The sequence below is a fragment of the Acipenser ruthenus genome, chromosome 7 (assembly GCF_902713425.1).
Source record: "Acipenser ruthenus chromosome 7, fAciRut3.2 maternal haplotype, whole genome shotgun sequence".
NCBI classification, from domain to species: Eukaryota; Metazoa; Chordata; class Actinopteri; order Acipenseriformes; family Acipenseridae; genus Acipenser; species Acipenser ruthenus.
In genome coordinates, this window is record NC_081195.1 from 6,977,496 (window position 1) to 6,992,970 (window position 15,475).

A 15,475-nucleotide genomic window follows, 5' to 3' on the forward strand; every position below is an offset into this window, starting at 1 on the left:
CATACACACACACATACATATATATATATATATATATATATATATATATATATATATATATATATATATATATATATATATACTACATGTGTTTATTTTAGTTTTTATAGACGACAATAGCGATATTTATGTATTTTATTTGATAAACTGGAATTTCATTTGTTGGCCATTTTATCCCCATTTTGCTTAATAAATATTTTGGTATCCCTAAATATATAATCATCTTTTTCTTTATGGAATAATGCAACATAGGAACCCATCTCACTCGTGCAGTGGTACACCAAATATATTCCAGTTCCAATGTGTGGTACGATTTGTATTCAGCTGTCCTGTCCCAATACTTGTTTCTACACAAGCAGACTATTAGACATTAATGGTCCCTTAAAGAAACAGATGTTTGTGTATTTCCTTCATGGGTTCTTCAGTTTCAGCGTGTGGGTGAAGATAATCATTAAAACTCCAAGATCACCAATTCTTCCTTTAAATTCGTTGTCTGCAATGTAGATTATGTGTGCATTTAACATTTAGTCTAACTACAGTAATCAGAATGCCCTTTCCCTGACCTACCATGTCTTATTGTAATGGGCTGCTTGTTGACACTGGGAATGGACAAGGCATTCTGAGATATTAATCACGCGAGATACAAAAAAAGGTAGGATATTAAATAATGATGACAGATTTCAATATAAAAACTTGTATAAACATGCAATAATATTTTAAAGGGATACAAACATGGTGTATTATTAAAAAATAGTCTTGTCTTGCTCAGTAATGTTGCACTTTTACATACTTACCACATGCTTATAATTTGCATTTTCTGTGCCTTACCATAGGTGACGGTGCTCAACCCTGCTTGACTACCCTTTCATTGTGTTTTCTGGGCGGGAGTATCAAGATCCGCCACAGTCAAGATCATTAAAATAAACACACGCCCTCCCTTGGCTGTTTTGTGGACGTTCAATAGAACATCCCAAGACACTTGTCAAAGAAGAGCAGATGAGAGGCACTATCTATGACTTACTGCCCCCAAACCACACACATCCAACATGAAGCCATAAACTGTGTGACTCTAGTATGGGTTCAGAGCCTCTTCAGAACTCAGCAATCTGAAGAGATGTAAATGTGTGCAGTATTAATGTATCCCATCATCTTTGACTTTTTTAATACCCTGTATAATAATATAGCTGCTTTTTCAATGGAGCACATGCAAAAAGATGTGTACTTCTCTCTACCATATCTTGGGATACAGGGTGTGTGTGTGTGTGTGTGTGTGTGTGTGTGTGTGTGTGTGTGTGTGTGTGTGTGTGTGTGTGTGTGTGTGTGTGTGTGTGTGTGTGTGTGTGTGTGTGTGTGTGTGTGTGTGTGTATGTGTATATGTATATGTATATGTATATGTTCTTTTTTTGGTAAACTTAAGGAACATTACCGTATTTTAAGTTTTAAAAAGCATTCAGTATTACTGCACATGTATTTTCTTGAAAACTAAATAAATGAACATGCAAAAGAGCTGTAAAATAAAACACTGCAAGCGATTCACGGTAGTAAATTAATTAAACATGTGGGTGGGGGTCTGCCCTTTCACAGGAACCTTGACAGCTGTTAAAACACGTCGTTCCTGAACCTGACGTTCATAAATCAGGGGAGGCTAGTGACCTGAACAAGGCACATTCTCAAGCTTATTGCCTGGCTAGCTTGGAGATGATCAGTTCCATATTGGGACTCCATTATATCCTGAGAGAGGGCCTGTATCATAACCAAACATTTTATTTACATTATGTAATTTACACTTTATAATAAGGTTACATCAATAACAGTTTATAAACCATCTACATACTATGAATAGATGATGAATAACAACCTAGAAAACATTACTAATGTAGTTATAAACCTTTATAAATTCATTTATTTGCACAGTAAATCGTATGTAGATAGTTTATAAACTTGATGTAACCTTATTATAAAGTGTTACCCATATCGCTCTCTCCAGCGTGCACACCTGTATTGCTGGCTGTAGACACCCTGGCAGCTCTTTGAGACTGGGTTAGAGTTATACAGAGGCTGGTCCTGATGTGAATCGTACCTGCCTTTCTGTGTCATTACAAAGTGTAATCTGCTCTGGGAAACAGAAAGGTTCTTATCAGTGTCAGCCTGAAATATAGATATGGGTCTGGTTACAAATGGCCAAATGCACAGGCGAGAGAAGAGGCTATCAATAAAGCAATTTCTAGTGTCATAACAGCTACGCTTTGTGCGAAGCCACCTTTCAGAAAAATTTTCCCTCTGCAAAACGCTCCAGCCCAACCATTAGGGGCTGCCTTGTGAATTTAATGGATTCCGTACAAATAATATTCCACTATAATGGAAAAGGTTGAAGTCAGTGAAGACAGATGAAGTCATAAACACATATAATTGAGAATCAAAGACCGATAAATTTTAAACTGCTATTCATTTTCTCTTTTTAGATGATGATCTATGTCGCCGGGGCTCCTGGAAAATGGAAGAGATTACAGGGGGAAAATTATAACAATAAATTTTCTAAACATACACCTTGATTATGCTTCGATTTTTTTGGGGAGGCGAGGTTTGCTGAAAGCTTGCAGCCTAAATGGCACCATAAAACAGGCTCCCTGCTCTTTTACCTCTGGAGCAAGACATGCCTGGAGGTGTGATTTTCCGTTTCTAAATGGAGGAAATGAATGGTGTAATTTATTGCAAACTCAAGCACAGTGAGATTAGATCAGCATATCCCATCAAAGGAACAACAATCAATCAGCTCCTAGTTAACAGCTTGAAACGCATAAACCAGGGCTGCTAATGGCTTTCCAATTTAATAGATTGATAGACTTATCCATTCCTAAGGGATGAATTAAGAAAATCGGCTACTTTCACACATGCCACTGGCACTTTTGACAGTTTTCTTTCTTTTTTTTTTTTAACAGGGACACGGTTAAAGTTCTGACGATCTTTTCAAAGCGAGTAAAGGGCTCATAGATTTGTTATTCAGACGGGCAAGTGAAGTAACCATGAATGAGTTCATTTAAATAACCTTTTTATTCAAGGGGATTTGAAACCAGGAAATCAAGGATATTTAAACCCAGCGGCAGAACCATATATAAATGTGAACTAGCTGACTTATTCCACTGAGTGTGTCGACACAGGCCTTGTTCATCTGCTTTACTTGAATTACCATCACTAGAAACTTTTCATGCAAAGTAAAGAAATTGCTGTAAAGCATGTTTGTTTTTAATTTGTTATATAATATACTACTTCATTTTGCAGTCTGTCTTATCGTTGTAGTTACACTGCGTTAGTTTGTTAATGTATTTTTGGATATTTATATGCTGGGGACCTGTATTAATACCCAGCACTGTTACTGGTCACACTGGAATTTTTTCTGGATTTTTCAGTGCAAATTGTTTTTAAATGTCAGGAAATGTACAACTCTTTCTCATACTGGACATTGTTAGATATGAAAATATAACTGAAAACTGGAACAAAGTGCACATGTAGAGCCATGTTTATTTTCATTAATTCAACACATTATCATCAACCATAAATCTATGTCTGCAATTTTTTTCCTTAAATGTATTTCCTTAAATTAAATCCCATTTTCTCAACCAAAGCTATTGGTTTGCCTTTTATTGAGCTCCTGTTTTATGTGAGCCACTGATGTCCATGTGGTTACAGCAATCAGAAGCCCAGTCCCTACTATGATCGCATGCAGTGCCACAGTGCCACCTATGGACTCAAATATATGGTGCTGTTCTATATTGGTTGTATAATAACACCTTGTAGTAGCGGTGCTGTTTTTCTTCATGCATTCTGACTTTGTTCTTACAGGTCACAAGGTCAGAGAGAGTGGCTCTGTGGACGTGTCTAAAGAAGAAAGAAAGTTTACTCACGTCATTTATTTTGCTACAACAATAGCTCTAAGAGCCCCCTATCCAGAATAAATTAAAATATTACATACCAGAAAAAAAGTGTAATTGAACCTTGAATGAGGTGTGTTTCTTCATTCATTGTGGGCACCCAGATGGCTGATCCCACTAAACCACGTAGGGGAAATCGCTGTTCTACTTTCAGGTCCATTATCACCCACCAACAGACCTGGCCATTTAATCAGCATAGATCAGCACCATCAATGCTTTAAACATGTGAAAAACCTGAGTAAGTGTGACTGATTACAAGTGTGAAAAACCCACCACATGCATTTTTTTTCTTTCAAACTGAACTCTAATGATAAGACTGAGCTCAATCTAGTAATGAAGTCTTACTGAGTCTAAAGAAGCCTGATGTTTCGGAACACTAACAGTACTACTGATTCCAGGAAGATACAATATTGTTTTTTTCTAACACTTCTGATTTCAAGGGTGGCTGCTATGAAGAAACACCTCCAGTTTTATTTTCCGTTGGTGACCCAGTGATTAACAAAGTGGACAATGAGGAGGAGGAGATAATCTGCACATTGCAATATTATTGCAACTACTTGTACTGCAATTGCTATTTGTTTGCTCTCTTCCTCTGCCTGGTAAAGTATGTTATTATAGCCTTTCATTAATATTCACATTTTCTTCAGCGCACCGAAATTATCAGCAAGCTGATGTCACTGTAGTTTGGCTGCATTCTTTCAGTAGCTGTTAGAAATGTTTGATAAGTGTGAGCAATGTGAGTTTGTGCCGAAGGGCATTGAAACTACTACCAGTAATTCCACTAGCCAACAAAGAATAATGGCTCACTTTAAGGTTACAATTTTACCATACACCAATACACATGTGCAGCTATTTTTCCATAGGTTACATTTTACACTAAGCTTCTTTAAGGACATAATGATATTCCTATGCAAACCACATTTATAATTATAATGTACCTGCTGTTTGGGTCAAAACACAGCATCCCTTGGCTCTCAGTCATCACTGGAATTAACCACCTGGCTTCTACTCAGAACGATGTAACCCTGGTTCCTTGAAAGAGAAGATGACAACCAAAACAATACTTTTGGGATATGCCTGCTTGTCAGGTATTTACTGAGCATTTTATATCAAAGCTGCCGATAGGCCCCTCCGTGGAGTGACGTCTTTGGTCCCGCCTCCCGAGGTAATAAATAGTCCCAGCCCCCCAACCGGAGTTGGATGCATCTGTCGTCACCACTTGATGGTTGTAAATCACTCCCATCCTTACGCCTTCTCTCAGGTGAGGGGCTTGCCTCTACCAGCATAGCGCTTTCCAACATAGACTAGACACTGTCAGCCGATGGTGTCTGTCGCACTTGGAGTGTAGCCGAAAGGCATTGAGCCACGCTTGAAGTGGGCGCATGTGAAGTAACCCCAGTTGGATGGCTGACGAAGCTGAGGCCGCAAGCCTTCAGGGCCCCTACTGGGGCTGCTGAGGCTGGGGCGGAGGCTGCCTGGGGCGGTTCCGCTGGAACTGTCTCTCTTGGTGCTGATGCGCTGGGGCCCCAGGTCCGGCGTTTCCCTGTCCTTGCTGATGGCCCATCGAATAAGTTACCGCGGATGCCTGAAGGCTGTGCCTCAGGTCGCCACGTGACACCGTAGGGATTGGAATAGTCCGGGTTACCGCAGTAACTGCCGGACGCCATCGCCTCCCCCTTCCCCGTTGCGGAGCACAGGAGGGGAGCATTACAGCCACCTGTCAGGATGCCTCTCGTTCTCTGTGAGAGTGTTGTAGGATCTCCTCTACCCCTAGGCCAAAAGTATGGCCAGGGGAGATAGGCGCATCCAGTAAGGCGGACTTGTCCGCATACGGGACCCTCGCCTGAGACAGCCACAGCTGTCTGCGCACCACCACTAAGCCTGCCAGGCTTCTGCCCAGGGCTTGCCCATGGATACCCGAAATCCATAACAAAGTGCCCGAGACTGTGCGTAGCTCCGAAGCTAGTGGCTCGGGGAGGGTTACAGAGTGCAGCATGCCGTCCATGTAGGCCGTCAAGAAGCCTCCTGTGTTGGCAAGGTGCATCACCTGCGCTTCACCTGCGTAAGCTTTTTTCAGGTGGGCTTCAGTGATCCTGCATTGGCCGTTAGGGCATACAGGATCCTTGGACAGGCCTCCTACTGGGGGGGGCTTGCACTACGGCCGCTATGGTGGAGTCTACCGGAGGGAACTGTGCTAGCCAGGCAAGTGCGGCTGCGCTCTTGGACACACTGGTAGCTGAGGCCGGGTGCTGCCAGGAGGATTTGACCTCCTCCATAAAGTCCGGGAACACCGGAAAGGGTAGGGGGTCGAAGTCTGCGCTGGTCTGAATACAAAACTGCGTTATTCAGAGACTGCCTTCCAGGGGACCTAGAGGAAGTTGGCGGCTCGTTCCCTAAGCGCCCGAACCGAGCTCGAGGGCGCTGAAACCTCAGGCTCTGAGGTAAGCTCAGAGCTGGGGACCGTTACTTGGGTCAGGTCTGGGTCTTGAGTCTCTCCCCATAGGATGGACTCCTCATCCCAGGAAGCCGCTATAGAAAGCGCATCCTGTTCCTCCTCACTCATCAACACATCCCGCTCTGAAACACCTGGAACGACCACTGGCGAAGTCGGAGTCTTCTCTGGGGCAGGCACTGGTGATGGAGCTGGAGCAGGCGCAGGGGGTGGGGGAGCCTGCTGCCTGGTCACATGCTCGAGTATTTGGGCCATCTGGCCCTTTAACTCAGCAATGTCCCTCGCCTGGTCCGCATTTCTAGCTCGCTTCCTACCCCTCGAAGGGGAGCTAGAGAGGTTGCGGGACGAACAGGCTGGAGCCTGCGCACAAGATATACTCTGCGCTGGGCTCGAGGATAGAAGGGGGAGGGAGACCTGGGATCCCGAGGCCGAAGACGGCTCTCCCAGGCTGGCCGTAAAGGTCTCGTCTGTGAACTGCGCCATTCTACTCTGCAAGGTCTTTTCCTTGGATCTGGCGCAAATAGTGCAGAACGCCAAGCAGAGGCGTGCTCTATGCCCAGGCACTTGACACACAAAGTGTGTTTGTCCTGCTGGGGCAGATTCTGCCTGCAGGACATGCACGAGTGAAAACCTGACATTAACTGTAAGACAGTAGCACACACAGACACTCAACAGTAAGCTGGAGTGTGAGGATTTTTTAAATTTTTTTTTTTACTGTAAGCAGTAATGAAAAAACAATAGTAAGTAACAACCTGTAGGGGCATTAGCCCGCGCACAGCAAGTGGGCATGCTGAGGTCGCCCAAAGTCCTTGAGTCAACAGCGGCGCAGAGCAGAGCTGGTCTCGCTGGAGGATCATGTTCACCCTTCTGCAAGGTTAGTAAAGCAGACTGTGATCGCTACAAGATGTAGGCTGTTGAAAAAAATATTATATATATATATATATATATATATATATATATATATATATATATATATATATATATATATTTGAGCTCAAAGAGCCAGCTGCCCAACGTTTCGATATGTTGTACATATCTTTCTCAAGGGAGCCTGTGTTTGAATCAAAAGGTATTTATAGGTGTTTGACGGCATGACAACTACTTGTTATTGTTTACATTCAAATCCATGATTTATTCTTACATGATGTAATGGTGTTCTATATATTGTGACATCATTTTTACTTCTATCTTTGAATCTGTATTAATTCTAATTAACATTACTTTATATAAACTTATATTTTTATTATATCATGCAATGCTGGCTCTGAGAATCAGTCTTGATTTGGCCTCCCCAGTGCATCAACATGAACAACTTTTGAATGAATTTTGTTTATTTATTTAAATGTTATATATTTATTGAAGTTAATTAGTTCATTCTTTTCTGTTGAGTCCCGCTGGCTAATCATGTTCAGTCTATTTATCCATTTACTTTCTTTTATTCTATGTGTCGCATTGTCTAATTTAAGCTGTTCTAATACTACAAACTTTACATCATTTATGGCATGTCCTTGACCGGTGAAGTGCTGTACTATTGGTTCATTCATTTTTTTATTTCTAATTAATGAAAGGTGGTTCTGAATTATTTTATATAAAGTAGTTCCAGTCTCTCCAACATATTTGATTTCATCACATTTTCACAGGCTATTCCATAAACGACATTGCTATTTTTACAGTAGGTATTAGTTTTTAGTGGATATGTGGTGTTCTTATGTTTAATTATATTTTCACTTTTGTCCATGTATTTACACACTTTACATCTACTGGTGCACATGTTCGTAGAACCTATTTTGTCAATTATTCTTTTATGTTTACTGTGAACTAAAATATCACCTAAATTAGCTTCTCTTTTGAATGCTACAACTGGGGCCTTAAGAAATATTTTTTTTTAATTTTTCTGAATTATGTAGAATCCGCAAGTGTTTTCAAACTATCTTAGAAATATTAGACAAAAGTTTAGAGTAAGTCATTACTAATGGGACTCTTTTGACCTTTTTATCTCTATTTTTATAATCTAGTAGATCTTCTCTTTTTAGTTTATTCACTTTTCTTAACTCCGTCTCTATAATTCTTTCTTTGTATCCTCTTTTTTTTAAGATTTGTTTTTAATACATTTCTTTGTTTTACATAGTCACTTTCTTTTGAGCATATTCTTCGTATTCTTATTCCTAGACCCTTTGGGATTGCCCTTTTAGTGTGTGTCGGATGTGCAGAGGACATGTGTAAATACTGGTGCATGTCAGTAGGTTTACAGAAGAGGTCAGTCTCAATTGAACCTTCTTCAAGTTTTACTATGGTATCTAAAAATTCTATTTCTTTTCTTGTCCATCGACGGTCCACCTTAATATTACTGTGTATTTAATTTGCCATTTTATGAAACTGGAAAATAGTTCTCCATGTGTCCAAACCTCAAAAATATCATCTACAAACCGAATGTATTCTAAAGGTTCTTTTTCCGATTTTCTAATATATAAAATATATATTTTAACACGAAGCGCAGTTGTGTAGTGTTAAACTCAGCCTTCAGCTGCCGTGTTTCTGATCCCAGGGAAGTGGCGAGCCAACTTCCAGCAATACAATTGCAAGGGAACTACAGAAAACCTGAGAGAAAGAGCTCTTAAAGAGAGTCAATCACACAACTGGAAGAGATTAGTTTTTATACTCACCCTACCTACCCGTTCGTGAAAGGCAAAAAAGAGACTGAAGTCTCCGTGCAGTGACTATTTATTACCTCAGGAGGCGGGACCGAGGACGTCACTCCACGGAGGGACCTATCGGCAGCTTTGATATAAAATGCTCAATGGATACCTGACAAGCAGGCATATCCCAAAAGTACTGTTTTGGCGGTCATCTTCGAATTGGAAGGGAAATAACCATAACATATAGACTCGCGCCACCTGCTGAACAATTTATGTGTTACAGCTCATTAAAGTGATTTGAAAATGTCTGCAGATAGTGGTCTTCAATTTGAATCTGATATTAGGTATTTTTTCACGACTGATATCTGAATATCACAAAAAGATTACTGACCTGTAAACAAAACAACAGGGCTTACTGTATTACTGTATTACAAAGCCATGTATGGTATTGTGTAACCTTTAACTAAGATACAACATAACAGAAAGTATAGGCCTACTGATTTTATTACAGATAACACCAGGGATCAGAGAAAATTGCAGGTTATTACCTACTTGTGACAATAACAGTCTGAGTGAAAAGAGGGATTTTGTGAAATGATTGAATATTTATGATGTTGGCACAGCTTGATTCTCTTGTTACACCTGAGCAATGCTTTTATTATTTATTGGATCCTGGTTCAAAACCCCACACCTCCCATTCATTGTAAAAAATAGAATACAGACAATTAAGATTAGAGTTTATTGGATTATACATAAAATGCAATCCAAAGGGTCTACAGGAGACAAGGAGTTTATGATGAAAGTTTTAAAAGACTTGTGAACAATCCTGGCAGTTACTGTATCGCGTTCACCACCTAAACGATCAGCACCCTTTTAATGAAGACCATAAAAAGTGATGGATCTTAATACCACCATCTTAACACAGGCCTCTTCCCATTATTGTATTGTAATTAGTGATGTCAATAAGTCACCCCTTGGAGGGGAAAAAATTCTTGTTATATAAAATAAGAAGAATTAAAGAGCATAAGGTTTATCAAAATAGTCCCAAATTCATCTAGGAAATGGTGCACCTCAAAAAGCAGACTATGAAAGCAATTGCAGAAGCAAATTAAAATACATTATTTGTGTTGAAGGGTAATTTCTGGTGCTATTAACCCCCTTTCCTTTAGTTGTTAAAAGGCATCAATTAGCCCATCCAATTAAACAGTTCAAAATGAAGCATTGATTATAAGTAAAAGGATAAGTGCAAAATAAATCCCTAATCTCTAAATGTGATCAGCTGAAACCTACCTGCACAAACACGAAAATGCAAACATGTCTCGCCAGGCCGATTGAAAGGGCCTTACTTACCATTACAGCTTGCTTTTAAACTGCTGTTCCAATGTTAAGGTACGGCTTTGCTATTTATTTACATACTCAGAATGAATCTTTTCCTTCACCGTGTTATATATTTAGCTTTCTATTTCTCTTCAATAGCACGGAAATTGGTTACATATTTTTTTTACAGCTCCCAAGCCTATTACCCTGTTTTTTTCCCTTCGATTATTTATGGAAAACTATTTCATGCTTACTTACATTTCCCACTTATTTCCCTGGAGCGGCCTACAGCAGAATCAGTCTATTTCAAAAGCCTTAAAGCCAATTCTTTATACGTTTGCAGGTTGCCCATTACAGTTCAGTGTGAATTGAAATAAAGGCCAGGGATGCTGTTATATGAAATGATTCAATAGCTCAGACCACTTTGGGACAGGGCCCTAAAAAAACATAGATTTATTACATCCTGTCAATTTGGGTTGCAGGGTATGAATGTATGAATTAATGAGAAGCGTATAATTATAAAAAACATCAATAAAATAACATTTGTGTCTAGCAACATGCTGTGCGACACATGATTGAAAACACTCACCTGTGCTGTACTGTGTAGCCTTTTCGAACTGCAAAATTACAACCTGTTTTCAACTTATCATAAACACTCACTTTCATTAATACTGTTTGAGTCTAGTTTGGTAATTATACAATGTATATGATTGGTTTCATAAAGAACATAACCAGCAGACTGTATGCACAGAGATGTCTCTACGTATTCATTTTAATATTGTTCCAGAGTAGCATGCAATAAATGTCCAGTCTGATTAAATCTATTGTCCAGTTCTGAATCCAGTCGAGCATTGCTGAATCGAGTTGAAAGTGATCTGTTAGGAAGAATATCCCCCAGCCCAGACCTTTCTACATGCAATGATAAATTCAAAGGACATTTTAATAAAGATGAGTGGACGTCAGTACTTATGTGCTTCAGCTTGTTTTTTAAATGACTCCTCGTGTTTGAATTAAGCTTCTGGTACAGCAACCCAGCAGCTCATTTAGACTTGTGGAACCACCATGAACAGAGCACAAGCCAACATTCACAAGCACCTCCACATCAGTTCAGCAGTTTAAAAGCAGGCCTACACTATGTATATATATATATGTGTCATTTTTGCAAGAATACAAGAACAGAAACTGCGTTGCACTTAATATAAAAGTGACAAATCAATGATACGGTGAGTGTTCAATGTGCAAAAGTGTGAAATATATCACTGACTGATATTTACTTCTTATGAACTGAATATGAATTTGATTGTAAACTAAACATTGATCACGTGAGAGATTAAGTTCAAGATAAAGGCATTCAAAAACCAAATCCATCTGTCAACTGTATCCAACCCTATGTAATTGTCTGTCTGCTTGTCTTAATGTCCTTCTGTCCACGTGCAAAATTCATTTTCCATGAAATTTGTATCAGTATTTATAAAGTGACCTTAATAAACTCTGGCCGGTCCAGCCTGTTTGTCACTGTCATAGATGAAAATGTAATTAATGACACTCGGCCCTGACAGCGAAGTGCATTTGCCTTTAAATACCTCTCCGGCTGACTGAGTTTGTAGGAACCCAGCTGGACAAAGCTGCCTCCGATCAATAAGGTCAGAGTTCAGTCACCGTTCCCATCATTTCTACCATTCCCATCATTTCCAAGCTAACGATGCCTGCAGGTGGAGTATATGGCTTTTTACATTCATGGACTGCCTCGGTTCACTAACAAGAATCATTAACCCTCCATCTAGCGGGATCCCCTGTAAACTGCAAACAGCACTCAGCTTTATAGAAAAAAAAAAAAAAACTTCTGATGAACAGCCATTCAGCCCTCTTCAGGGGGTTCATGTAGCCACAGTGGTTTATATACGGTTTGAAGTGGAGAGCGTAAAATAAACAAAGAGTGGATATATGCAGGAATATCTCCATTACTGTCCTGAAAAATGCAGAAATGTATTTTTTGCTCCACTTATGATGTTGTGTGTGGTATTCAAATGGAATACTCAAACTCGTGCATTATGTTGTCCCACATGTATGGAATGTGGAGGTGGAGTGTACTGTATTTAAAGCATGGCACTGGTAACAGTTAGATGAGGATCAGGCAGGTAGCAGTCATCTGAGCTTCCCATTCAAGCTCTGCAAGCAAGCTATCTCAATCCTGGCCTGAACACCCCCCAGCCTGCCATTCAGTCCTGGGCCAATCTCAAACATTGACAACACGCCATGACAACAGCAGAAATCATTGATGCTCATTAAGGGCATATATCCTACTGGCAAAAAAGGCCATTTAATGGCCCTATTCAAAATATGGGATCCTCAAATATGGGACAAGCTGTAGAATTTGTGCACTTCTAATAGGATTCAGCCAGAAGAGCGCCTCCTACCCACAAGTTCCAAAGATACCTTAGCACATTGTTGTCATACTATAGGTGCTGGGGCCATTCATGGAAATTAATCTACTTTTAGAATAAAACTTAAAAATAAAAACCTCAAAGAGCCCAGTTTACAAGGTTTTGATGTATCGGGACGATACTGTTGTCATGCAAGGCTTTGCACCGATAAGCTTGGATGTCTATATAGTCTTGAGACTCTGTAGTCTCTGCAAGTAGAACAAGTTTAACAAACAGCCATACAATTGTATTCTTCAGTGTTCTGCTGCAACATTTAACTATATAAATGTAGTTTGTTTTAGTTTTGCTGAATATTTTATGTGTGTTTGAAGTTATAGACAATACTAATTAATATAAAGTACGATCCCCACCAGATTCTCACCTATTCCTTATGAAACAAAAATTCAAAAAGAGTACAGAAACCCTTTTGATAAAACCCCAGCTCAGAAATAAAGTATAACACTTTCTACCAGGGAACGTTGTAATACTATGTGTAATTTGACATGCCAGGATTAACAGAACAGGGATATTTAAGAATGTGTTGGAGTATTCCTTTAATTATACACCTTGGGACAGACCAATCCGTTTAATAAATTCCAAACACTGAATGAAATGCTTGGAATAGGGCAACGTGCATTTAGAGATATCATTCAAGAATATGAACTATGGCTACCCCAGTGACAAGCTAGAAAAATGCCCCCACTTTTCAAGCTGTACAAACGGCGTTTGGTCACTATAATTCATAGCTGGACACTTCATTTCAAGTTGAGTACGACAAGTCCAGTCAAAAGCTATTATCCCATCTTCTTTATTTGTAGCACAGAGTTTTGGGCTTTCGGAGAAATGAATAAATACTGGTAAAATGCCACTTCAATCAAAAAAATTGCACAATCCTTCTTATATTTGATTGAGTCCGGACGGTAACCTTATACAGATGGAATCAACCTTTTAAAGTTACAGGTGTGTACAAATGTATTAGAACACACCATTGCTTCTGTTGTTTTGATTTGTTGTGCATATGAAATCAAACCATTGTTACTGAAAAGCTTGGGAAATTGTCAAAATTTGATTGATGACTTTAATAGGCCACAAATGCAATTGATTTATAATAATAAAAGACAAGGAACATTTGGTCACGAATGGCAAAATGCATGAGACCTTCTGGAAGTTGTTTAAGATGCCTAATTAAAGCACAAAGTGGTCTAACATTTTCATTCATTCTACTGTTTACTGACAGAAAATTGAAATTCTCACACCCAGAGATTTTCATGCAGGTAGGTATACAAGGGATAAAAATGACAACGACAATGGTGTTCAAATAAATTTGCATCTTTAGAAATGAACGAATCCAACATATCCAATACACAGACTGACTTTTATATTTACAAAAGTATTAAAATATGTAAAGATCCTAATCCTTTGCCCAATATTGTCTTGCAAAATAGCCCATCATAGAGCAAACAGATCATTCAAGAGATGGAGGTTCGTCTATTTAAGCGAAGGAGAAGAAAATCGTTTTGGTTTTCACAGGAAATTAATCAAGGGAATGGGTTTTGTGGAGCGTACAGCAAATCTAATCTGTCCTTTGTGCAAATGTAGCTTGCTCCAATTCTTGGTAATTGTGGACAACATGCTCCTTTGTGAAAAGCCACTTGATCTGTGCATAATTAGAGATCTCAGTAGCTGTGTGTTAAAGAGAGGGGGGAAACTGCTTGCCAATGTAAAGTGTGATCTACATAATAGTATTTTTATCAAAGGTAGCAATTACATTCATTAGACAGGGTACGGCGAGGCAGGAAGCAAATTAGGTGGATACGGATTGAAATGCTTTGTATTTTCTTTCTTTCATTTTAAAGACCTTTTTTTACGTTTTCAAATGCCTCATGTAGAGCTGGAAACTTGTGAAATAAATACAGCGTCTGGGGGGGGGGGGGGGGGGGGATTCAAAAGCCCTCTTTAACCTTTTCTGAGTAATGATCTAGCAGCGGCAGTCCTGAGGACAGTTACTATAGCTGCACTTTTCAAAAATTAAAAGCCTTTATTTCAGCCTAATTTCCTATGCAGCTTTTAAATGAGCCCAACATATGATTCAAGTCTTTGAAAAGCTCTGGGGCTTCACTGGATTAATTCGCTGGTCTTTTCAGACGTAAATTAATTGTTTTGTGTTCTATAAAACTGCAAACAGCACATAAATCAACCAGTTTAGAAGAGACGTGAGCCTTTTAATTATCCCCCTTTAAATTTGAATTAGGGCAAGTGGATAACTCTATGACTTTCTTCGTAAGCAGGTGTAAAGCAGGAAGCATGAATATTCAGGTAGGCAGGAACTAGAGATGAAATGCAATGGGAAAGCAGAGAAATGTTTGTCTTTGTCAACTAAATTAGGACCTGCTGTAAAAATCATTTACCCTAATTAAGTAAACTTAATCTAAGACAATACCCATATTTAAAAATACACACTTAAGCACAAACCATAATTAGTACAATTCATACTGACAAGCAGGCAGGCCTCTGCGACAGATTTAGTTCTCTATTAATAGTAAATGATTTATTTACTTATTACAGATATAATAACAAAAGCAAATCTATGACCTCTTGGTTTACATTTTAAGGTTACAAACACAATATTTTATACATATACATATATATATATATATATGTATATATATGTGTGTGTGTGTGTGTGTGTGTGTGAAGCGACCAATGCAAAAGCATAGC